The sequence below is a fragment of the Chiloscyllium plagiosum genome, unplaced genomic scaffold, assembly GCF_037043375.1.
Source record: "Chiloscyllium plagiosum isolate Xiang-an unplaced genomic scaffold, Cpla_swu_hap1 HiC_scaffold_8, whole genome shotgun sequence".
NCBI classification, from domain to species: domain Eukaryota; kingdom Metazoa; phylum Chordata; class Chondrichthyes; order Orectolobiformes; family Hemiscylliidae; genus Chiloscyllium; species Chiloscyllium plagiosum.
This window is the reverse complement of record NW_028270146.1, coordinates 10702607-10727916: the sequence shown is the minus strand read 5'-3', so window position 1 is coordinate 10727916 and position 25310 is coordinate 10702607. Positions and strand designations below refer to the sequence as shown.

The 25310-nt window shown below is 42.6% G+C and overlaps 1 protein-coding gene across 2 annotated transcripts in view; it reads right to left on the bottom strand.

Moving 5' to 3' along the window:
• Nucleotides 1–25310, bottom strand: part of dicer1 (dicer 1, ribonuclease type III) — a 186111-nt gene that overhangs the window by 122744 nt on the left and 38057 nt on the right. The window contains exons 2-3 of one of the 2 annotated variants that reach the window (XM_043696915.2): nucleotides 5007–5068; nucleotides 9–107 (exon numbers count right to left, since the gene is read on the bottom strand). The gene's annotated coding sequence lies outside the window, so the exon portion shown is untranslated. The remainder of the gene's footprint in view (nucleotides 1–8; nucleotides 108–5006; nucleotides 5069–25310) is intronic. The other variant, XM_087989583.1, reaches the window with a different exon arrangement.

The window sequence follows — 25310 nt, the reverse complement described above, 5'->3', positions numbered from 1 at the left end:
TGACTTACAGTTTCAAAGATGTCTACATTTGTCCTGTTTGTATTAAATGTAAGCATTGTGAGATCTGTAACCTTGACGTAATCACATCATTGCTTCAGCTTCAATTCCTGATTTGATGGGGAAGAGAAAATATAAGATTAGGAGGTGGTAAAGGAAAACTAAAAGTGAATGATAAATAACGCATGCTACAAAATCATATACTAAGTAAACCAAACAATTTTGAGTTTTCCAAAATATGTTTTTGTCACCTGCAGGGGCTACAAAAAATGTAAAATTGTTTAAAGGTTTCACTTCAAAAAAATAGTAGTTACAAGACATGGGGAAACTTTCTTCCTGCACACCACACGACCAGTTTCCAGAACTTCACATCTAACCATATGTTTTCAAGAGCTGACATGCCCAAAGGGAGAGTACAACAAAAGGAAAAAGTATAATAAAAGTCTAAAATACTGAAGAAATTCAGCACACCTACAGCATCTGTGGAGACAAGCAGAGTTGGTTTGAGTCTGACATCAGTTCAAAAGAAGGATCTAGAGTTCTGAAAGAAAAGCCATATGAGACTCCAAACATTAACTTAGCTTCTCTCATCACAGATTCTGCCAACCCTGCTGAGTTTCTCTAGCATGTTTGTTTTTACTTCAGATTTCCAGCATCCACAGTACGATGTTTTTACGAAGAAAAGTTGCACTGGAAAGCCTCACTACACTAGAGTGGGTAGTGGTCCAGGTGGTGCACATCACAAGTTATTAATTTAAGCTGGAATGAAGATAGCAAGAGTGCTGGCCATAATCTTTCACCTTTCCCCAGACAGAGCAAAGATGTCAGAGGATTAGATTGTGATAAACGAGACACCATTATTCAAGAAAGTGTGCAAGGACATTAATAACAATTACAGGTTGGTCAGCTTAACATCAACAGTATGCAAGGATTTATGAGTAATTGGGTGAATTTCAATAGGTACATTTAGAGGTTTGAGTTTATTAAGGAGAGCCAGCACGAATTTGTAGAATATCACGTGGGATACAGACAATGGAAAGTGCACAGAGGCCACAAAACTTTTTAACGGCATGCAAGGGAACTTTTCACCCAGCACGTAACAAGCCCAATGGGAGGGGACATAATCCTAAACAGTCTTAAGAAGGTGAAGTTGGAGAAGTTGAAGTGGAGGATCATTTCAGACCACAATTCAATTAAACTTAACATTATTATGGAAAAGAACAAACATAACAGATCGAGATGGGAGAAGATTTTTTTTAAAACAAAGCAGAGAGGTGACCAAAAGTGGATTGGGTAGACCTACTGGATGGCAAATTGTTGACAATCAATGGCAGACTTTCAAAGTGAGGTTCAACAGGCAGTGTAGACACATTCCTACAAAGAGAAAGAGTGGTACTACCAAACCTATTGCCTCTTTGTAATCCAGAAGCACATACAACAGGATAAAACAGAAGCTTAAAACAGTCAAGGCTTAATCCTGTAGAAAAAGGAGAGTATAGAAACTAAAAAGGGGAGTAGAGAAAAGAAACTGGAAAAGCAAAAGGATATGAAAACAAAATCAGGTAAAATCAAGGAAACTCCAAACACATTTTAGCAGTACATTAAGAGAAATGGGATGACTAAGAAAATGGAAGGACTTTTTAAAAGAAATGCAAAAGATAACGTGTTATGACACAATGTAGGTAAATGAATATTTTGTTCCTGTCTTCACCAAGGAGAGATATGATGCAGACATTCTAGTTAAAAGAGTGTGCGAAATATTGGGTTCTACAGCCAGGGCTAGATGGAATTTATCCCTGGACGTTAAAGGAAGCTAGGGAGGATTAATAGTAGGTAGAGATTAATAGTGAATACTCAGAGGATAATTCTCTGATCTTCATTAGATATAGGCAAGATATCACAGAATCAAAAGGTCTTCAAATGTCTACCATCATTTCAAAAGGGTGAAAGGCTTATGGCTGGTCCGTCAGACTTCAGTGAAGGGCAGATTATTGGAGTCAAATCTGGAGAGATAAGATAAACTGTCACTTAGAAAGACAAAGGGACCAGGGATCATCAACAAGATTTTTCTTAAGGGAAGAGTTCTGTCTTAGTAACTTAATTGAATATTTTGAGCAAGTACAGGAGGACTTGCAGGCTAATGCAACATACGTTGTCTATGTGGATCTTAGCAAGGTATTTGACAAGGTCCCACATCGGACAGTGATCAGAAACGTGGAATCCTGTAATTTAGCAACAGGAAACAAAGGGAAATGGATAATGGGTGATGTTCCACAGAGCTTGGTATAAGGGCCCTTGCTGTTGGCATATTTATTAATAATATGGACTTAAATGTGTCATTTTCACTGGGGAATTTGAAGAGGACACAAAAACTGGCTATACAGTTTATAACAAAGAGGATAGCTATTGTCTCTGGAGTGATGGCAATGGCTTGGATGAATGGGCAAAAAGTAAAGCATTTGAAGGGCTTAAAAGTAAGGGAAGACAATAAATCAGGACGATGCCGAAAGGTGTAGAGAAAATGAATGGAGTGCCTAGTCACAAGTTACCGATGTCTGCAGGATATGTGAATAAGGTGATATAGAAAGCATATGGAATGGTTTCCTTTATTGAACAAGGTATAGGATATTGTTATGACTGAGGTTGGAGGAGGGCACTGTCACTTCAGGTCCACAGCTCCCACTTCATACGTTTGGATAGGTTAATGGAGGAAAATCGGAATATGGAATTTGAAACAAACTGATCAGTCACAATGTTACTGAATGGCAAAGGGGCAGAATGGCCTACCTTTTGCATGTTTCTTTCCTATGTTCAACACAATACAATTCTACACAATATAAAGTGACAAATTAAGTACAGAACTATAGAACAAGTTTTAAACAAAAAAAAAAATCTGGTAACCAGGATCTATCAACCAGATTTCTTGATAACACAATTAATAGCTTATTATTCAATAATTTTCCTTAACTAACAATGATTGTGTATGTTAACCAGTCGGTAATGTAAAAGTATAAACACAGTCAGAAATGTACAGCACAGAAATAGACCCTTCAGTCCAACTCGTCTATGCTGACCAGATATCCGAATTAATCTCGTCCCATTTGCCACCATATCTCTGTAAACCCTTCCTATTCATGTATCAATCCAGGTGCCTTTTAAGTATTGTAATTGTACCAGTCTCCACTACTTTTGCTGGTACTCATTCCACACATGCACCACTCTGCATGAACAAGTTGCCTCCCAGGTCCCTTTTAACTCTTTCCCCTCACCTTTAACCTATGCCCTCTGGCTTTGGACTCCCAACCTGGGGAAAAGACCTTGACTACTTACCTATCCATGCCCCTCATGACTTTATGAACATCTATAAGGTCACCCCCCACCATCCAACACTCCAGGGAAAATCGCCCCAGTCTATTCAGCCTCTCTCCTTAGACCAAATCCTCCAACCCTGGCAATATCCTCAAAACCTTTTCTGCACCCTTTCACATTTCACAACATCTTTTCTATAGCAGGGAGACCAGAACTGCATGCAGTATTCAGAAAGTGGCCTCTCTAATGTCCTGTACAGCTGCAACATAACCTCCCAAATCATATCCATTTAAACATCTCCCGAAACGCGCACACATACAGACGCGCACATTTTCCCTTTTCCTGGGGAGGGAGAAAATCTCTGCAATTTGGCTTTCTGAAAAAAAAACGTTGGCCAATGGGTTATCCTTAAAAGGTTAATGGATAAAGAGTCTGACATTCCTGAGTCTGTTGCTCTGATGTTCTGACTGATGTGGTCAGATCAGAAATCTTACACCCTCTGACGTCTAGCAAACACAAATTGCTCAGGAAACACATTCTTTCCAATCATTCTTTGAACAGAAAGAAATAAGTTTCACCCTGACCTCGACAAGAGGAACGAGAGTTCAGTTGGCAGCTTGTTCTTAGTAAGCTTTCCTCCAGGTAACCTGATAAAACAAAATACTTTAACACAGAAACTCTTCAAAACAGTCCCAATAGAGGTCCACAACAAAGCAAGGAGTCAGTCATGTGATCTACTGGATTTTTTTTCAATAAGATTTCCTCTGATCATAGTGAACTTTCATGACTACTTTTAAAGAAACCACACCAGGTTTATCAATGAAACTTGCCAACTGGATTCCTGTCACCACAAACTTTCAAAACTCAAGTCCTCTAAGCAAAATTAAATGCAAAACACCTTCATAATACAAAAGCAGGGACATAATGTTGGAACGGTATAAAATGAACTGTGTAGTTCTGGGCAGATTACAGTAAGGACTCTGGAAAGTGCACGCAAGGAGATTAACAAAAATGCTGCCAGAGCTTGAGAATAGCAGCTGTGAAGAAAGATTAGGTAGGATACTAAGGGGTTTTCCAACAGGTACATTTATTTGAAATCATATTAACTCTGATTTCTCTTCACAGATGCTGCCAGGCAGGCTGAGCTTTTCCAGCCATTTCTGTTTTTGTTTCAGATTTACAGCATCTGCAGTTCTTTCAAATTTATTAAGATGCTTAGAGGACTTGACAGGCTAAATGTAGAGAGGCTGATATCCCCTTCTGGGAAAGTCTAGGACCAGAGAATAGAGTCAGAATGAGTTGCCCATTTAGACAGAAAAGAAGAGGAATTTCTAGGAAGGTAGTGAATTTATGAAATACTGACAGCTGTTGAGGTTGGGTCAATGAGTACATTCAATACTGAGACAGACCGCATTTTAATTATCATCAAGAGATTTAAAGGTTACGGGGGAATGTCAGGAAAATGAAGCGGAGAATGATCAGATCAGCCACAATCACAGACAATGGAAGAGCAGACTAGAGGGGCTGAATAGGCTGCCTCTGCTTCTGATCTTTTACATTCCCAAGTTCGTAACTGGAATAGTCGTCTTGGGTGATTCACCACTCAACAACGTACACATTTCAGACCAACTAATATTTCAAAAGCCAACAACAGAATTTAAAGCCTAAAGTTAATATATTGTCAGTTGCCATCAACATACCCTCGAACACTGATGCTTTGCTGGTTTGAGTCCAAGGCAGAGTTTCTTTGAGCAGGAACAGCCTAAGAAAATTAAAATAAAAAGTTATTCATCCCAAAGAAGAGCAGTCTTGACGCTATTTCTTCAGAACATGCAAAACATGCTTTGGAGCCAAGTTATCACATTTGCCAGCTGGACAAAGGCAGCTTTTGATGACACAAGGAAGAACATAACAAATAAGAGTAGGTCATTCATATTCTCAAGCCTGCCCGGTGAAAAAACAAAAGGGAAAATGTCTCAACTGTGGCTTACAAAACAAATTCAGGATAGTATTAGGTACGAAAAGGAGACATAGAATTGCCAGAAAAAGCAGCAAGCCTGAGGACTGACAGCATTTTTAAAATTCAGTAAAAGAGACCACATAGTTTGCTAAAAAGAGGGGTAAAAGTGTGGAGGAACAGCAGGATCTTGGTGTGCAGGTACATAGATCCCTTAAAATTGCCACCAGGTGGACAGGGTTGTTATGAAAGCATATGGTGTTTTGGCTTTCATTAACAGGGGGATTGAGTTTAAGAGACGTGAGATCTTGTTGCAGCTCTATGAAACTTTGGTTAGACCGCACTTGGAATACTGTGTCCAGTTCTGGTCACCCTATTACAGGAAAGATGTGGATGCTTTGGAGAGGGTTCAGAGGAGGTTTACCAAGATGCTGCCTGGAATGGAGGGCTTATCTTGCAAAGAGAGGTTGACTGAGCTCGGAGTTTTCTCATTGGAAAAAAGGAGGAAGAGAGGGGACCTAATTGAGGTGTACAAGATAATGAGAGGCATAGATAGAGTTGATACCCAGCGACTTTTTCCCAGGGCAGAAATTGTTAACACGATGGGTCATGTTTTAAGCTATTTGGCAGAAAGTATAGAGGGGATGTCAAAGGCAGGTTCTTTACGCAGAGTGTTGTGGGAGCATGGAATGAGTTTCCAGCAGCAGTTGCGGAAGCGAAGTCATTGGGGATATTTAAGAGACTGCTAGACATGCATATGGTCACAGAAATTTGATGGTTCGTACATTAGGTTTACCTTACATGAGGATCAATGGTCAGCACAACATCGTGGGCTGAAGGGCCTGTTCTGTGCTGTACTGTTCTATGTTCTATGTTAAAATAGAGTGAGAGAGAGAAATTGCAAGGAACATAGAAGCTTGTAGTAAAAGCTTCAATTAGTGAAGAGAAAAAGATTAGGAAAGACAGATGTAGGTCCCTTTCAGACAGAAGCTGAGGAAGCTATAATGGGAAACAAATAACCAAAATACGTGTTTAGTTCTTCTTTGTCTTCACAAATGAAGACACAAAGAGCCTCCCAGAATGGAGAGGAAGCCAAGCAAGTGTTTTGGGCAGAAGAAAATCAGAACTAAGAAGAAAATAGCACTGGGGAATTTAATGGGGAATTTAAAGGCTAACAAATGACTAGAAGCTGATAATCCATATCCTGAAGTACTAGAGGAAGTGGTCCTGGAAATACTGGATGCACTGGTCACCTTTCAAAAATTCTGCAGACTCTGGAGCAGTTTCAACACATTGGAGGGCAGCAAATGTAACACCACATTTCATTGTAAGGGAGGAAATGAGAATTATAGACCAGTTAGACTAACGTCAGTTGTGGGGAAATACGCTGGTCTACTGTAAAAGACTGGATGACAGAACATTTGGAAAGCAAGCAAAAGAGAAAATGCTGGAAAATCTCAGCAGGTATGGCAGCATCTGTAAGGAGAGAAAAGAGCTGAAATTGCGAGTCTAACTGACCCGTAGATTCAAAACGTCAGTTCTTTTCTCTCCTTACAAATGGTGCCAGACCTGCTGAGATTTTCCAGCATTTTCTTTTTTGGTTTCAGATTCCAGCATCCGCAGTAATTTGCTTTTATTTGGAAAGCAACACCAGGTTTGGAAAAAGCATCGGAAAATATGAACTTTCCCTTTCGCAGGTTTAGGAATTCAGCATATTATTTAAACAGAAAAAGACCACATACCTCTGAAGTACAGTGGGATCTGGGTACCCTGGTGCATGAATCAAAGTTAGCATGCAGGTACAGCAAGTGATTAGAAGGAAATCGAAATTTGCTATTTACTGCCTAGGAATGGAATATTGAAAGTAGAGATGTTTTCTATAGGTCAACAACTGGGGTATTGTGTACAGTTTGGATTCCTTATTTAAGGAATGATATAGACTCATTGGAAGCAATCTAGAAAGGATACACTCAATTGCTACCGGAGATAAGCAGGTTATCTTACAAGGAAAAAGTTAGACTGGCTGAACCTTTATATATTGGGATTTAGAAGAATGAGAGGTAACCTTTTTCAATGTACAAGGTCTCAAGAGGATTTGAGAGACTGGACACGGAAAGAATGCTTTGCCTTGTGGCAGAGACTGGAAAGAGGAAATACAGTTTTAAAAAAAAGGGGCGGGGGGATTTCCATTTAAGTACGCAATGAGATGAGTTCCCTTCCAGAGACAGCAATGGAGGCAGATTCACTGAATATTGTTAAAACAGATTTATTAATATGGAGTTGAGGCCAGAATCAGATCATCTATAAACTTACTGAATGACAGAGGTGGTTTGAGGAGTTAAATGACTTACCTCCTACCTTTTGACCTGTAGATTCATACATAACACCAAATATCTTAACTTTACACTGAAATTACCTATTAATGCACGGCGTTTTATTTGAAAATGTTAAAATTGTTGTGCGTAAATTAGTTGATGTTAGGCCCCAAACATCAATGATAGAAGAATAATTTAAGACTTCTGATTGGTTCAAAGGAAAAAAAAAGTTTCTAGCCTCCTAAACCAAGTAATATTTTAACCTGTCAACTCACTGTGACATAAATAAACTCAGTAATCAAACTAAAACATCAGAACAGTTAAGAGTACAGGATTACAGTCAATCTGTAATGCTAAATACCATTACAAACAAATTTAGCAATTATTGTTTTCTTTCCATTCAGTTTTTCCTCACGCTCAAACTGTGCTTTCAGTTTAACCTTTTCCAACACAAAAATGAAATTTGCTAGAGAAACACTGTGGTTCTGGCAGCATCTGTGGAAAGGAAGAAGAATTAACATTTCAAGTCGAGTGACCATTTTTCAGGACTGGAGTCAGGGTCACTGGATGCAAACATGAACTCTGCTTTCTCCTTCTAGATGTTTACAGATTTCGAACATCTGCAGTCCATTTTATTTCAATCTTTTCCAATATTTCATATCAATATTTAAGTTGAAACTATCAAGGTTTCTTGTGGTAGACTGATTAGCAAGGTTACAGCACACAAATACAGGGAGAACTAGCTATTTGGATACAGAACTGGCTCAAAACATAGAAGACAAAGGGTGATGGTGGAGGGTTGCTTTTCAGACTGGAGGCCTGTGACCAGCAGTGTGCAGCAAGGATCGGTGCTGGGTCCACTGCTTTAATCATTGATATAAATGATTTAGATGTGAACATAGGAGGCATGGTTAGTAAATTTGCAGATGACACCAAAATTGGAGGTGTAGTGGACAGTGAAGAAAGTTACCACAGAGTACAACAGGATCTTGATCAGATGAGCAAATGGTCCAAGGAATGGCAGATGGAGCTTAAATTTAGATAAATGTGAAGTGCTGCATTCTGGAAAGGCAAATCAGGGCAATACTTATATACTTAACGGTAAGGGCTTGGGGAGTATTGCTGAACACAGACCCCTAGAGCACTGGTTCATAGTTCCTTGAAAATGGAGTTGCAGTCATTGGTCTACTTGCCTTTATTGTTAAAAATCACAGAACACAAGCTTTATTTGTAAGTACAAGCTTTCGAAGTGCTGCTCCTTCGTCAGGTAGCTAGTGGAGAGGATCATAGGACATAGAATTTTTGGTAAAAGATCAAAGTGTCATAAAACTAATGTGACATATTGAACAAACCTACAAATGCTGTTAAGTCTTTAATCACTTAGAATGGGGCTGAGAGCTGAGTGATTAATATATAAATCCTAGAACTTCTTTCAAGTCACACTCCCAAGATAACTTGGGTTTTATTTGTAAAAACATGACATTTCAGTTCAGACAATGCATTAAAGGAGAGAGGTTACAGTCTGTGTCCCAACCTTAAGTCAGACTGGTTCTATTTCCAAATAGTTCCAATGATTTTATTATAAAATGTCACATGGACTGACTGCCTACAGATTGAGTTATTTGTTCAAAAAACGCACAGACTTTTCTCATACACACGCACCCACATTCCCACTCATATACTCACAGGCATATACTCAGTCATACTCACGTGCATGCACCCTCACATACACATGCATGCCCATACACACAAGTCTATTTGCATTTGCAGATATATTTTATTTTGTTCATAAGGCACACAATATGTCAGCAGTCATTCCACGTGACATTTTTATAAATTCCTACTTTGGAAACAGAATCACTCTGATTCAAGGTTGAGATCCAGACAGACTCTAACCTGACACCTTTAATGCATTGTCTGAGCTGAGATGTCACTTTTTTAAAAAATAAAACCTCAAGTTACCTCGGGACTGTGACTTGAAAGTAGTTTTGAGATTTATATATTAATCACTTGAAACCTGCATCCCCATTCTAAGTGATTAAAGACTTAACGGCACTCTTAACGACTTGTTCAGTACTTGTTCAAAAGTTGTATGACACTTTGATCTTTTAGAGTAAATTCTGTGTCCTATGACACTGCCCCATTAGCTACCTGACGAAGAAGCAGAGCTCTGAAAACTTGTACTTCCAAATAAACCTGGTGTTGAGAGATTCTTTCACTTGGTACACCCTAGTTCAACACCAGCACCTCCACATCATGCCTCTAATGGTCAGTGCATTGAGTATAGGAGTTGGGGGGTCATGTTGCAGCTGTTAAGGACATTGATTAGGCCACTATTGGAATACCATGTGCAATCTGGTCTCCCTGCTATAAGGATGTTGTGAAACTTGAAAGGATTCAGGAAAGATTTATGGATGATGTTGCCAGGTTTGGAGGGTTTGAGCTACAGGGAGAGACTAAATAGACAGGGATTATTTTCCCTAAAACTCTGGAGGGGGTGACATTAGAGTCGGAAAGTGTGGTGCTGGAAAGGCACAGCAGCTCAGGCAGCATCTGCGGAGGAGAGTTGACATTTTGGGCACAAGCCCTTCAATCTCCTTGTCCTCGGATGCTGCCTCACCTGCCATGCCTTTCCAGCGCCACACTTTGACTCTGATCTCCAGTCCTCATTTTCTCCCAGGGGTGACCTCAGAAGTTTATAAAATCATGAGGGGCATGGATAGGGTAAATAGACAATGTCTTTTCCCTGGGGTGGGAGTCCAAACCTAGAGGGCATAGATTTAAGGAGAGGGGAAAAATTTAAAAAGAGACCTAATGGGTAACTTCTTCATGCTGCATGTATGCGATGAGCTGCTAAAGGAAGTGGTGGAGGCTGGTACAATTACAACATTTAAAAGAGCTTCTGAATGGGCATATGAATAGGAAGGGTTTAGAGGGACGTGGGTTAAATGCTGGCAAATGAGACTAGATTTATTTAGGATATCTGATTGGCATGGAAAAGTTGCACCAAAATGCCTGCTTCCATGCTGTACAGCTCGATGACTATTTGCTTGCTTGCCTATCCTTCCAGGAAAGCTGGTGGCAAAAATCATTGGAATAATTAATGCCGGCTTCAAACTCAGCCAGTAAAATAAGTAATTGAAGCTCACTGTGATTTTGACTGGGTTGCGATCTCACTTTGAAACATTTTCCCCGCACAAATAGTAATCTTATGCTTACCTCTAGACCCAACCCAGTATTAGACAAACAAAGTTGCCTTCATTCAGCTGGTCCTAATGCTGCACTTTTAACTCTCCATTTCCCAAACTGGAAAGAATTATTTTATTTTAGATTAGATTAGATTTCCTGCAGTATGTAACAGGCCTTTCAGCCCAACTAGTCCACACCGACCTGCTGAAGAGTAACCCGCCCAGACCCATTCACCCTAACTAATGCACCTGAACCAGAAGGGCACCAATATCCTGGGAGGTAGGTTTGCTAGCACTCTTTGGGGGGGGGGGGGGGTTAAACTAATTTGGCAGGGGGATGGGATCCGGACTTGGAGTCCAGCAAGTAGGCTAGCTGTTTGTCAGGATGTCCAAGAATGTAGGGAGGCTGTGGAGAAGATAGCACTGACAGGGAATATTTGCAGACACAGAGATGGGTTCAAGTGTGTATACTTCAACGCAAGGAGTATCAGAAATAAGGTGGGTGAACTTAAGGCGTGGATCGGTACCTGGGACTACGATGTTGTGGCCATCACGAAAATGTGGATAGAAGAGGGACAGGAATGGTTGTTGGAGGTTCCTGGTTACAGATGTTTCAGTAAGATTAGGGAGGGTGGTTAAAAAAAAAAAAGGGGGGGGGGTAGCGTTGCTCATTAGAAATGGTATAATGGCTGCAGAAAGGCAGTTTGAGGGGGACCTGCCTTTGGAGGTAGTATGGGCTGAAGTCAGAAATAGGAAAGGAGCAGTCACCTTGTTGGGAGTTTACTATAGGCCCCCCAATAGCAGCAGAGATGTGGAGAAACAGATTGGGAAACAGATTTTGGAAAGGTGCAAAAGCCACAGGGTAGCAGTCATGGGCGATTTCAACTTCCCAAATATTGATTGGAAGCTCTTTAGATCAAGTAGATTGGACGGGGCGGTGTTTGTGCAGTGTGTCCAGGAAGCTTTTGTAACTCAGTATGTAGATTGTCTGACCAGAGGGAGGCCATATTGGATTTGGTACTTGGTTACGAACCGGGACAAGTGATGGGCTTGTTAGTGGGTGAACATTTTGGTGATGGTGACCACAATTCTGTGACTTTCACCTTGGTTATGGAGAGAGATAGGTGCGTGAAACAGGGTAGGTTTTACAATTGGGGGAAGGGTAATTACGATGCTGTAAGACAGTATCTGAGGAGCATAAGTTGGGAGCACAGGCTGTCAGGGAAGGATGTCGTGGAAATGTGGAACTTTTTCAAGGAACAGATACGACGTGTCCTTGATATGTATGTACCTGTCAGGCAGGAAAGAGATGGTTGTGTGAGGGAACCTTGGTTGATGAGGGAGCTTGAATGTCTTGTAAAGAGGAAGGAGGCGGCTTACATAAGGTTGAGGAAACAAGGTTCAGACAGAGCGTTGGAGGGATACAGGATAGCCAGAAGGGAGTTGAAGAAAGGGATTAGGAGAGCTAAGAGAGGGCATGGGCAGATAGGATCAAGGATAACCCCAAGGCATTTTATGCGTATGTGAGAAACATGAGAATGACGAGAACGAGGGTAGGTCCGATCAAGGACAGTAGTGGGAGACTGTGTATTGAGTCGGAAGAGATAGGAGAGGTCTTGAATGAGTACTTTTCTTCAGTATTTACAAATGAGAGGGACCGTATTGTTGAAGATGAGTGTGTGAAACGGACTGGTAAGCTGGAAGAGATACTTGTTAGGAAGGAAGATGTGTTGGGCATTTTGAAAAACTTGAGGATAGACAAGTCCCCCGGGCCTGACGGGATACATCCTAGGATTATGTGGGAAGCAAGAGAGGAAATTGCAGAGTCGTTGGCAACGATCTTTTCGTCTTCACTGTCAACGGGGGTGATACCAGGAGACTGAAGAGTGGCGAATGTTGTGCCCCTGTTCAAAAAAGGGAAAAGGGATAACCCCGGGAATTACAGGCCAGTTAGTCTTACTTCGGTGGTAGGCAAAGTAATGGAAAGGGTACTGAGGGATAGGATTTAGGAGTATCTGGAAAGACACTGCTTGATTAGGGACAGCCAGCACGGATTTGTGAAGGGTAGGTCTTGCCTTACAAGTCTTATTGAATTCTTTGAGGAGGTGACGAAGCATGTGGATGAGGGTAGAGCAGTGGATGTAGTGTACATGGATTTTAGTAAACATTTGATAAGGTTCCCCATGGTAGGCTTATGCGGAAAGTCAGGAGGCATGGGATAGAGGGAAATTTGGCCAGTTGGATAGAAAACTGGCTAACCGGTCGAAGTCAGAGAATGGTGGTAGATGATAAATATTCAGCCTGGAGCCCAGTTACAAGTGGAGTTCCGCAGGGATCAGTTCTGGGTCCTCTGCTGTTTGTAATTTTTATTAATGACTTGGAAGAGGGAGTCGAAGGGTGGGTCAGTAAATTTGCAGATGATACGAAGATCGGTGGAGTTGTGGATAGTGAGGAGGGCTGTTGTCGGCTGCAAAGGGACTTAGATATGATGCAGAGCTGGGCTGAGGAGTGGTAGATGGAGTTCAACCTTGTCAAGTGTGAGGTTGTCCATTTTGGAAGGACAAATAAGAATGCGGAATACAGGGTTAACGGTAGGGTTCTTAGTAAGGTGGAGGAACAGAGGGATCTTGGGGTCTATGTTCATAGATCTTTGAAAGTTGCCACTCAGGTGGATAGAGCTTGTAAGAAGGCCTATGGTGTATTAGCGTTCATTAGCAGAGGGAAAGAATTCAAGAGTCGTGAAGTGATGTTGCGGCTGTACAAGACCTTGGTTAGGCCACATTTGGAGTACTGTGTGCAGTTCTGGTCGCCTCACTTTAGGAAAGATGTGGAAGCTTTGGAGGGGGTGCAGAGAAGATTTACCAGGATGTTGCCTGGAATGGAGAATAGGTCATACGAGAATAGCCTTTTATCATTGGAACGGCGAAGGATGAGGGGTGACTTGATAGAGGTTTATAAGATGATCAGAGGAATAGATAGAGTAGACAATCAGAAACTTTTTCCCCGGGTACAGAGTGTTACAAGGGGACGTAAATTTAAGGTGAAGGGTGGAAGGTATGGGGGGGATGTCAGGGGTAGGTTCTTTACCCAGAGAGTGGTGGGGGCATGGAATGCGCTGCCTGTGGGAGTGGCAGAGTCAGAATCAGTGGTGACCTTTAAGCGGCAATTGGATAGGTACATGGATGGGTGCTTAAGCTAGGACAAATGTTCGGCACAACATCGTGGGCCGAAGGGCCTGTTCTGTGCTGTATGGTTCTATGTTCTATTAACTCTATATTCCTGAAGAAGGGCTCATGCCCGAAACGTCGATTCTTCTGCTCCTTGGATGCTGCCTGACCTGCTGCGCTTTTCCAGCAACACATTTTCAGCTCTGATCTCCAGCATCTGCAGTCCTCACTTTCTCCTAACTCTACACGCAACTTAGCATGACCAATTCACCTAACCTGCACATCTTTGGACTGTGGGAGGAAACCAGAGTACTCGGAGGAAACCCACGCAGACACGGGGAGAATGTCTGTGTGGAGTATGCACAGTAACCAGAGGCTGGAATTGAACCCGGGCTTCTGGCACTGAGGCAGCAGTGCTAACCACTGAGCCACCTTGCCACCCATTTAGATTACTTAGTGTGGAAACAGGCCCTTCGGCCCAACAAGTCCACACCGACCCGCCGAAGCGCAACCCACCCATACCCCTGCATTTACCCCTTATTACCTAACACTAAGGGCAATTCACCTAACCTGCACATCTTTGGACTGTGGGAGGAAACCGGAGCACCCGGAGGAAACCCACGCAGACACGGGGAGAACGTGCAAACTCCACACAGTCAGTCGCCTGAGTCGGGAATTGAACCCGGGTCTCTGGCGCTGTGAGGCAGCAGTGCTAACCACTGTGCCACCATGCCGGCCACAAACAATTTAGAATTCCTGGAGTGTGGAAACAGGCCATTTGGCCCTGCACGCCCACACCGACCCTCCGAAGATTAACCTTCCCAAAGCCATTCCCCTAATGTCACAGACCCTACACATCCATGAACACTATGGGTAACTTAGCATGCCCAATTCACCTAACCTGGTATTGTGGGAGGAAACTGGCGACGTGCAAACTCCACACGGACAGTCACCCGAGGCTGGGATCGAATCAGGGTCCCTGGTGCTAGGAGGCAGCAGTGCTAACCACTGAGCCACCGTGCCACCTTCAACTAAGTTTTAGCACTAAGCTTCTGTTTGCAGGAAATGCAAGAATTTGAAAAAAAATACAATATTCTTCCTCTTCCACCTTTATGCTGAAATGTTTGTTACAAGAACATATTTCCAACCAATTTATGCTGACCCAATCAATGACAATCCTTGACCGAATGTAGATAAGCATAAAAGAAAATGTTAAGGGTATACCTGATTAGTTGATCATTCAGCTGTTCAAGATGATTCAATTAATAAATGGTAATGAGATTAGTTCCAGGTTTTCTATTAAAACAGTGATAATCAACCAAACCATTCGTGAGCTGAAATTTCTAATTTTAATAAATCTAAATTTGGAAACTGTTTTTAAAAATTTTTTTTATCCACAAGTTGAATGTGCTGGAAACGTTGACAGAACTCACATGATCCCCAAGAGCCAATAGCAACCTCAAAACATCCTTGAAACTACGGACAGCAATTGGATGTGAAATTTAGCTCCATTTATTTTGTACCAACTCTGCCAGTCTCTCTCTACCTCACCTACACCAATAATTTGCATCCTTTAACATAGTAAAACATTCCAAGGTGCTTCATTGCAGGATCAAAGAAAATTTGACACCATACACAAAACAAAATATTTAGCCAGATGACCAAAAGCTTGGTTAAAGATCTACTTTTTTTAAGAAGCATCTTAAAAAGGAAAGAAGTGCAGAAGCACAAGGAGGGCATTTCAGAGTCTGGGACCTCGTCAGTTGAAAGGTCATTGGTCACTAATTTAGTGGGGAACATTTTCTGTTTAGTCAGCTAAAAGCTGACTGAACAGAAAATGTATCCACTGAATTAGTGACCAATGACCTTATATAATGGACCACCTTGTGACCAACTCATTCTAGTGTGAACCCAGAGACAATTTTGCATTATGGATCTGGTCCCACAGGAGCTGGAATTGACAATCCTTTGATACAAGACTTAACAGTGCTTGCACTCTCATTTGTTTCTGAAACTTAGATCTCACGCAGCTGGACTAACATCAATATTATGTCACCAAATCTGCTAAATCCAACCATTGAGAAACAGATTCTTTGCTCATTGCCAGAAACATTCCACTGACACCATGTTACATATTAGCACAAGACTATCCGGGAAGTTTCAGTTTATGGGTATTTTTGCATTGTAATATGCATTTCCATTTGTAATCTTCAAATTTACTGCAGAATAATTTAATTTTCTTATTTATGCACCATTTACAGCAAAAACATACCCAAAATACCCAAAGATGTACAGGTTAGGTGGACTGGCCATGGGAAATGCAGAGTTACAGGGATAGGGTGGGGAGGGGGGTGCCTGGATGTGATGTACTTTGGAGGGTTGGTATGGACTCAATGGACTGAATGGCCTGCTTCCACACTGATTCTATATCTATCTGTTCATGAACTTAGTTTTGTCAAAATGTTTTGCTGGAATCACTATGGATTATTCATTGAACAGAATATAAAATCTAGTAAACATAGATTCTGAAAAAAATGTCCTTTATGAGAAAGTGGAGAATGGACTACTATTGTATCCAAAACATCCACATCGTGTATACTTCCATGCTACACATAAAAGGTTAGAGTGGCACAAGTGGAAAGGTACCTGAAGCTCAATTTTTGCTTCAGGTATTTCATCTTTTCCCAGAAACACACAAGAATACTGCCTCATTCAGGCTTTCCCAGAAACAGATAAGAACACTACCCCATCCAGAGTCACAGTATTTTATTGAAAGTGTCTCAATTCTAAGACAAATATCATGGCTTTTCTTTGCAGACTATTAAAAACAATTTTAAAAAGCACCACAAACAAAAAAGCTGAATAATATAGGCCTCAACATAAAAGATAGCTTCTAGCCAGAGAGACAACATAACACAGACTATGTCAAGTTCAAGTAGAGAAAACAGCAAGCGTAACCTGCATTAACATGTTAATAGTGCACAGCACCTACTGGAACAAAGCATTTCTCCTGCAAACGGCCATCTCTCATATTCTGAAGGCCAAAGGCAGCTGCAGCTTCCCGTGTGGATGCCAAACAATGGAGAACAGTGAATGGTTACTGCAGCAATGAACGTGACCTTTTCAGTTTTGTCGTAGATTCCGGCACCGGCAGTCACGCAGCCAAGGGCAAAGAATTTAGCCAAGGAGGATTTTTTTAAAAAATGTTTAAAAAATTCCATGGAATTAGGAGCAGACTACTCACCACAGACAAAGTAGATATACTGAATATGCTTCACTCTAGGAGCTTAGGAATTCAAGACAATTATGCGGACATCATAATTCGCACAACTCTCTCCTAGCTACCTCCACCACTTCACTGTACCCCTTGCTTTAAAACAGATAGCCAACAGCGCTGAGTAAATCTTAAATGCAGACTTGCGTTAAACAAGAGCACGAACTTGCAGCAGAATGGCAAGAGAGAAAGAAAAACAAGGGGTGGGTGGAGGGGGAAATAAAAGCCTCAAGACAGCTGCTCTCTCCTCAGAAACAAATATGGCGGCAGACTGACCCCCAGTGACTTTGACTTTCAGCGTTCTACCAATTCCCACCTTTCAATTCTAAGCACACTCTTCTCAGCAATGAGCCACTAATTAGCTGCAAGCTTCTGCTATCGTAAGTAACAATAGCTTCTTTCAAATCTTTGGACAGTAATGTAGGATCATGCAGAACATTCATACAAACACACACTCCGAATACTTAAGAGTGGCTGCATCAATGCCAACAACATTCACAGTGCAAGACATCCTGCTGCTTAATTAGGCAGCATGATGCTAACTATAAATATGCAAAAATGTCCAAGAATTAACAATATGTTTAAACACAGCAAACGTTTTATTAACCGGCACCTACGGGACCAGGAGTGCGCCGGTTGATCAAATTTTCTGGATAATCAAGAGGTACGTATGACAGCAGTAAACCCTGACCAAGTGAAAGTTGAAATCCCTCAAAAAAAACCTCTGAAAACATCACACACCTCCTAAAATCTAACTAATATAAATGTAATGCAGGGGGTAAACACATCACTGTTATACTTTATTTACAGCATAAATACTTTTAACATTGTGGTCGATCACCACATTATAGGTACATTTTTTTGGTTTATCAAGAGTGCCAATTAAAACAAAGTTTACTGTAATGTAAAAGTGAAAGACTGCAAAGGACTGATTTGTTCACCTACTTCAGGTTTTCAGGAAGTACAATTTGTGTCCAATCTCAGCTACAGTTGGAAAAGATGGCATTGCTTAAAGTATATGTGCACAATGTCTGCAAGATTGAAGTGAACCATATCTCCCTTGCATCACAGAGTTGAAGAGATGATGCGGTTCATGATCAAAAATTATTTTTAATGTAAATACAGCAAAATAGTTGTGTTAAATATAACCGGTCAACAGACAAGCAAAAACTGGTTTATTATGGTTTTATTGAGCTGTATTTTTAACATTGCATATAAACCAAATATAATGGCAACAGAATAATTAATTCCATTTCATAGCATTTGAAAAACATTATCAACAGAATCATTATCTTCAACTTAGATATGCAGACTTCTTTATTCAATTCCAATTATTGAAGAGGACTTTCAATCTGAACTATTCTTTCCTCTTCTTCAACCAGGATCTTTGTATTATATTTATACTCAAAAACATGAGCTAAACACAAAATATTTAGCAGATGTTTTTTAAACAAGATGCTGAAAGGTATTTATAACTCAGGTGGAGTACCTGGTCTCAAATTGGAGCCAATACTGGGGTCATCCCAGGCAGCACACCTTTAGAGCAACCTTTTAAAAGTTTCAGAGCAGGACATCCAGTTGGACAAAGATAGTGAGGACTTCTAAAAGTGAGAGGATAGCAAGCAACAGATGGAATTAAATAAGTCAGAGATAGTTGATAAAAATAATTTCTCATTAAGTCACCACTTAACAGTTTTTAAAATTCCAGTCATGTGTTTTTATGAAGAACTTACTGGGTCAACTATAATGGGACAAAGAAAACAAAATATAAAAATCTGATTTTAGTTAAAGCAGAGTACATCTAACATGTACACATTTTTTCCCTCAACCTCAGATTCTGCTTTGACTATTCAATTGATAAGGTAACAGCGACGCAGCACAAAGTAGATAGAGTCAGTCATAGTACGCTGACTTTTTTTCTCAAACTACACCCATTTGCTCACATTTGGCCCCTATCCCTCTGAACCTTTCATGTACCTGTTCAAATGTCATTTAAACGTTGCAATTGTACCTGTATCTACCATTTCCTCTGGCAGTTCATTCCATACATACCTGCCCCTCAGTTCCCTTTTAAAATCTTTCCCCTCTCAACTTATTCCTCTACCTTCTAAGTTTTGAACTCCCCTACCCTCGAGAAAAAGACCTTGGCTGTTCACCTTGACAATGCCCCTCATGATTTTATAAACCTCTACAAAGGTCAACCCTCAACTCCCATGTTCCAGTGAAATATGTCCCAGCTTCTCTTTATAACTCAGACCCTCTCCCAATAACATCCTTGCAAATCTTTTCCGCATCCAAGTAACGAGGTCTTTACAGATTTGCAGTGCAAGAAGCATGGAGTGCAAGGCAGAAATTTATTTTCTGAAAAACAACAGAAAGCCTGACAGGAAGTTGACAAAGCGAGATAGAGCAAGCAAGAAAAGCGAGCGAGGAAAAGAGAGCAAGCGTATGATATTCAAATTAAGAGACGGGATATTCAATGGTGATATCATTTCTTCACACAAAGGTTAGACTCTAAGCCAATTGCAAATCTCAAAACTGAGATTCACAGGTTACTATCTAAGGGTGTTGAGGTGTACAGAATCCAAAATAAAAGACGACGACATAAAAATGGTAGATATAGTGCTTGTGCTTCTAGACTAACAATATCCCAAAGTCTGTAACTCAAATTTCACCATGGTGATTTCCAAATATAAATTTAGTTAATCATTTTAAAAATCTGGAATTAAGAGCTAATATCAATATCCTGGCTATTAAGTTATTGGATTAACATGAAAATGCAATAATTCCCTCCAGACAAGGAAAGATTCTGTCCAAATACCTGGACAGATATCTAGTTGATATGCCATAAAAATATGGCTGATTATGTCCCTTTGAAACTGCTCTAGTGAACCAATCATAGTTCAACAAAAGGATTGCAGTCTTCAAAGAAAACAACTTAAAAAGAAAACAACTTAACCTGCTCGAGAGTTAAGAATCTAGGCCTTGGCCACAACCATTGAATGAAGAGAGAAATACAGATCAACAGTGATTTACTCAAATGGGGCAGCATGTTCAAGGGGTTGAATATTCCTGTGCATGTGGAGAGTTAGGTGAATGGAATATTGAGAATTACTTTAAAGCTGACAAGGATGCTGTTGGGTTTATGAAATGTGTGAGACTAGCTCAAGTTAAATTATTTCTAAAAACTCCCAAACTTTGTCTGCTGCAATTCAACTAGAACGTGGGTTCTTCAAAATATCACCCTCTGCTCTATCCCAAAATTGATAAACCAATAAAGATCCCACATACTCATTATGTACATTCTTCAGCACAACATTTGTTCCAGATAGGGTGGATCAAGGGAGCTGACTGCTTTGTTTAAAAAGTCATACTACAGAAAGAACAAGGCTGAAAGTTGCTAAATCTTTGTGATTCAGTTATCTACATCCCAAATATTCAAAGAGGTAGTTATAGATAGTGGAAGGTATTGGTGATCATTTTTTCTTCTATAAATTCTGGAATGCATTAAATGTTTGTAAACATAACCCCACAAGTTCAGAAAGGTAGTGAAATAGAAGAGGGAACTACGGACCTGTTAGATTCCAGGATTTTTCCGAGTACAGATGTCATGTTATTATAATCTATGGACACTTAGTACAAGATCAAGGAGATTACATTGAGTTTATATAAAGATGGCAGACTTCAAGTTAGTGTTGCATTCAGTTCTGGGAACACTTTAGGAAAGGAGTAAAGGTATTGGAAAGAGGACAAAGGGTTTTATCAGAATTGTCAAGAAGGAAAACTGAAGTTGGGCTTAATTTCCTTTGAGAAGAGCATGCAAAGAGAAAATCTGATTGAAGCATTTAAATCACAAGATCTTAACAGAATGAACAGGGAGAAGATGCTCCCACTCGAAGAGATTGAGAATGAGAATGTAACAGATAAAATTACTGATAAAAGCAAAAAGGCATCAAGTGGGAAGATTTTCTCATGCAGCAAGTGGTGGCAGTCTGGAATGCACTCTGACAGCATGTGGAGGCAGTTTCAATTAAAGCATTCAAAAGGGAATCAAATGACATTTACATTAAAATAATTTATGTAAGTTACAATGTAAATTATGTGAACATAAGAGGTACAGTTAGTAGGTTTACAGATGACACCAAAATTGGAGGTGTAGTGGACAGCGAAGGAGGTTACCTCAGATTACAACGGGATCTGGACCAGATGGGCCAATGGCTGAAGTGGCAGATGGAGTTTAATTTCGATAAATATGAGGTGCTGCATTTTGGGAAAGCAAATCTTAGCAGGACCTATCCACTTAATGGTAAGGTCCTAGGGAGAGTTGCTGAACAAAGAGATCTTGGAGTGCAGGTTCAGAGCTCCTTGAAAGTGGAGTTGCACGTAGATAGGACAGTGAAGAAGGCGTTTGATATGTTTTCTTCTATTGGTCAGAGTATTGAGTACAGGAGTTGGGAGGTCATGCTGTGGCTATACAGGACATTGGTTAGGCCACTGTTGGAATATTGTATGCAATTCTGGTCTCCTTCCTATTGGAAACATGTTGTGAAACTTGAAAGGGTTCAGAAAAGATTTACAAAGATGTTGCCAGGGTTGGAGGATCTGAGCTACAGGGAGAGGCTGAACAGGCTGGGGCTGTTTTCCCTGGAGCGTCAGAGTCTGAGGGGTGACCTTATAGAGGATTACAAAATCATGAGGGGCATGGATAGAGTAAATAGGCAAAGTCTTTTCCCTGGGGTCAGGGAGTCCAGAACTACAGGGCGTAGGTTTAGGGTGAAAGGGGAAAGATATAAAAGAGACCCAAGAGGCAACTTTTTCACACAGAGGTTGGTGCGTGTATGGAATGAGCTGCCAGAGGAAGTGGTGGAGGCTGGTACAATTGCAACATTTAAAAGGCATTTGGATGGGTATATGAATAAGAAGTGTTTGGAGGGATATGGACCGGGTGCTGGCAGGTGGGAATAGATTGGGTTGGGATATCTGGTCAGCATGGACTGGTTGGACCAAAGGGTCTGTTTCCATGTTGTACATCCCTATGACTATTTGAAAAAGGAAAAAATGTACAGGTTTATTCAAAGAAGCAGGGGACTGGAAGTATATGAGATGCTCATTCAGAAAGCCAGAGCAGACATGGATAGGCCAAAGGGTCTTCTCCTGCATACAAACAATATTGTGATTCAGATTGTGCAAAGTCTACATTATTACCCTTTCAGAAATTTATGTTTTATAAACCAGCAGAACCAATGAGGGAAAATCACAGAGGTAATGTATTTGTATTTGCAGGCGACTTTCAGTAAAGTCCCACAAACTCAAAAACAAACTTGGAACACATGGAATGGGGGTAACAATTACACCATTTAAAAGCTATTTGGACCGGTACATGGATAGTACAGGTTTAGAGGGATATGGGACAATTGCAGGCAAAATGGGACAAATTCAGTTTGGGAAACCTGGTCAGCATGGATGAGTTCAGAGAATCCATGCAGTGAGAAAGCAGGCATTTTGGCCCAACAAGTCCACAACAACTCTCTGAACAGCATCCCACCTCGATCCACTCCCCTATCCTATCCCTGTCGCCCTGCATTTCCCATGGCTAACCCACCGAGCCTACACATCCCAGGACACTATGAGCAATGTAACATGGCCAACCCGTTAGCTTCTTTTCCTGAGGTTTTGCACACGAGATGCAATTCATACATACCAACTTCTGCAAACAAGTGAAGTTTATTAAAGCTTGTACAAGCTAGGTGACTCCCTTTGCAGCCATTTTTGAGTCAAAGTGAGGCCCTGAACAAAGAAAACACATCCCCTTTATACGAGCCAGTTGGCCACGCTTACAGATAGTCTGGCCATTCCCCCACAGTCACATGCCGCTCAATACAATCCCCAGTTACCCTCAGTCACATGTTACCCCAGGTACAATGACAGGATAAGGTCATCCTCAGAGATAGTGCCCAAATCCTGGGGAGTCGTTATGCAGACGATTGCCTGACCGATTCCGCAAGATAATGCAGGAGTGACCTATCTCTGGCCAGAAAGCATTTTGAACAATAGTTTAACTTGACAATAGCAATGGAGAGTAGTAGTAAATGACTGTCTAATTGGGATGTGGGTGATTCGCATTTTTGCCTAACTGCTGTCCCCACCCAAAGATAGTGCAATTTAACCCTTTACTATTCCATTAATTTCCAGAGATATTCCCATTTAATCTTTTAACTTACAAATCTGCCTAATCTGCACATTTTTGGTAACTGGGAAAAAACCAGAGCACCTGGAAGAAATCCACACAGAAAAAGGAAGAGCGTGCAAATTCCACACAGACAGTTGAAGGGTGGAATCGAACCTGGGTTCCTGGTGTTGTGAGACAGCACTGAGCCACCATGTCGCCTCGAAGAGAATGTTTCTAATCTGTGTAGTTCTACAAGCAGATCATTCTCAGGGTGGTAGGTTATGATTTGTATCAGGATCAAAAACGGAGGTTGCTGGAAAAGCTGGGCAGGTCTGACAGCATCTGTGAAGAGAAATTAGAGGGTCCAGTGACCCATCTTCAGAACTTTTGGTTTATGATTTATATCAGTGTTTGGACACCAGCCATTCACAATCTATATCAATAACATGGAGGTGACAAAATTTAATACTTCAAGTTAGTGGATGGCACAAAGGTAGGTGGGAATGAGTGATATGAGGAAGATGCAAAGAGGTGTTGAGAGATTGGACAGGCTGAGTGGGAAAAATACAGATTATAATGTAGGTATGTGAAGTTATCCAATTTGGTAGGTGAAATAGAAATGTTGAGTATTTCTTAGAGAGAGCGCGCGAGAGCGCGCGAGACGGAGAGAGCGCGAGAGCGCGCGAGACGGAGAGAGCGCGAGAGCGCGCGAGACGGAGAGAGCGCGAGAGCGCGCGAGACGGAGAGAGCGCGAGAGCGCGCGAGACGGAGAGAGCGCGAGAGCGCGCGAGACGGAGAGAGCGCGAGAGCGCGCGAGACGGAGAGAGCGCGAGAGCGCGCGAGACGGAGAGAGCGCGAGAGCGCGCGAGACGGAGAGAGCGCGAGAGCGCGAGAGCGCGCGAGACGGAGAGAGCGCGAGAGCGCGAGAGCGCGCGAGACGGAGAGAGCGCGAGAGCGCGCGAGACGGAGAGAGCGCGAGAGCGCGCGAGACGGAGAGAGCGCGAGAGCGCGCGAGACGGAGAGAGCGCGAGAGCGCGCGAGACGGAGAGAGCGCGAGAGCGCGCGAGAGCGCGCGAGACGGAGAGAGCGCGAGAGCGCGCGAGACGGAGAGCGCGCGAGACGGAGAGAGCGCGAGAGCGCGCGAGACGGAGAGAGCGCGAGAGCGCGCGAGACGGAGAGAGCGCGAGAGCGCGCGAGAGCGCGCGAGACGGAGAGCGCGCGAGAGCGCGCGAGACGGAGAGCGCGCGAGAGCGCGCGAGACGGAGAGCGCGCGAGAGCGCGCGAGACGGAGAGAGCGCGAGAGCGCGCGAGACGGAGAGCGCGCGAGAGCGCGCGAGACGGAGAGAGCGCGAGAGCGCGCGAGACGGAGAGAGCGCGAGAGCGCGCGAGACGGAGAGAGCGCGAGAGCGCGCGAGACGGAGAGAGCGCGCGAGACGGAGAGAGCGCGCGAGACGGAGAGAGCGCGCGAGACGGAGAGAGCGCGCGAGACGGAGAGAGCGCGCGAGACGGAGAGAGCGCGCGAGACGGAGAGAGCGCGCGAGACGGAGAGAGCGCGCGAGACGGAGAGAGCGCGCGAGACGGAGAGAGCGCGCGAGACGGAGAGAGCGCGCGAGACGGAGAGAGCGCGCGAGACGGAGAGAGCGCGCGAGACGGAGAGAGCGCGCGAGACGGAGAGAGCGCGCGAGACGGAGAGAGCGCGCGAGACGGAGAGAGCGCGCGAGACGGAGAGAGCGCGCGAGACGGAGAGAGCGCGCGAGACGGAGAGAGCGCGCGAGACGGAGAGAGCGCGCGAGACGGAGAGAGCGCGCGAGACGGAGAGAGCGCGCGAGACGGAGAGAGCGCGCGAGACGGAGAGAGCGCGCGAGACGGAGAGAGCGCGCGAGACGGAGAGAGCGCGCGAGACGGAGAGAGCGCGCGCGACGGAGAGAGCGCGC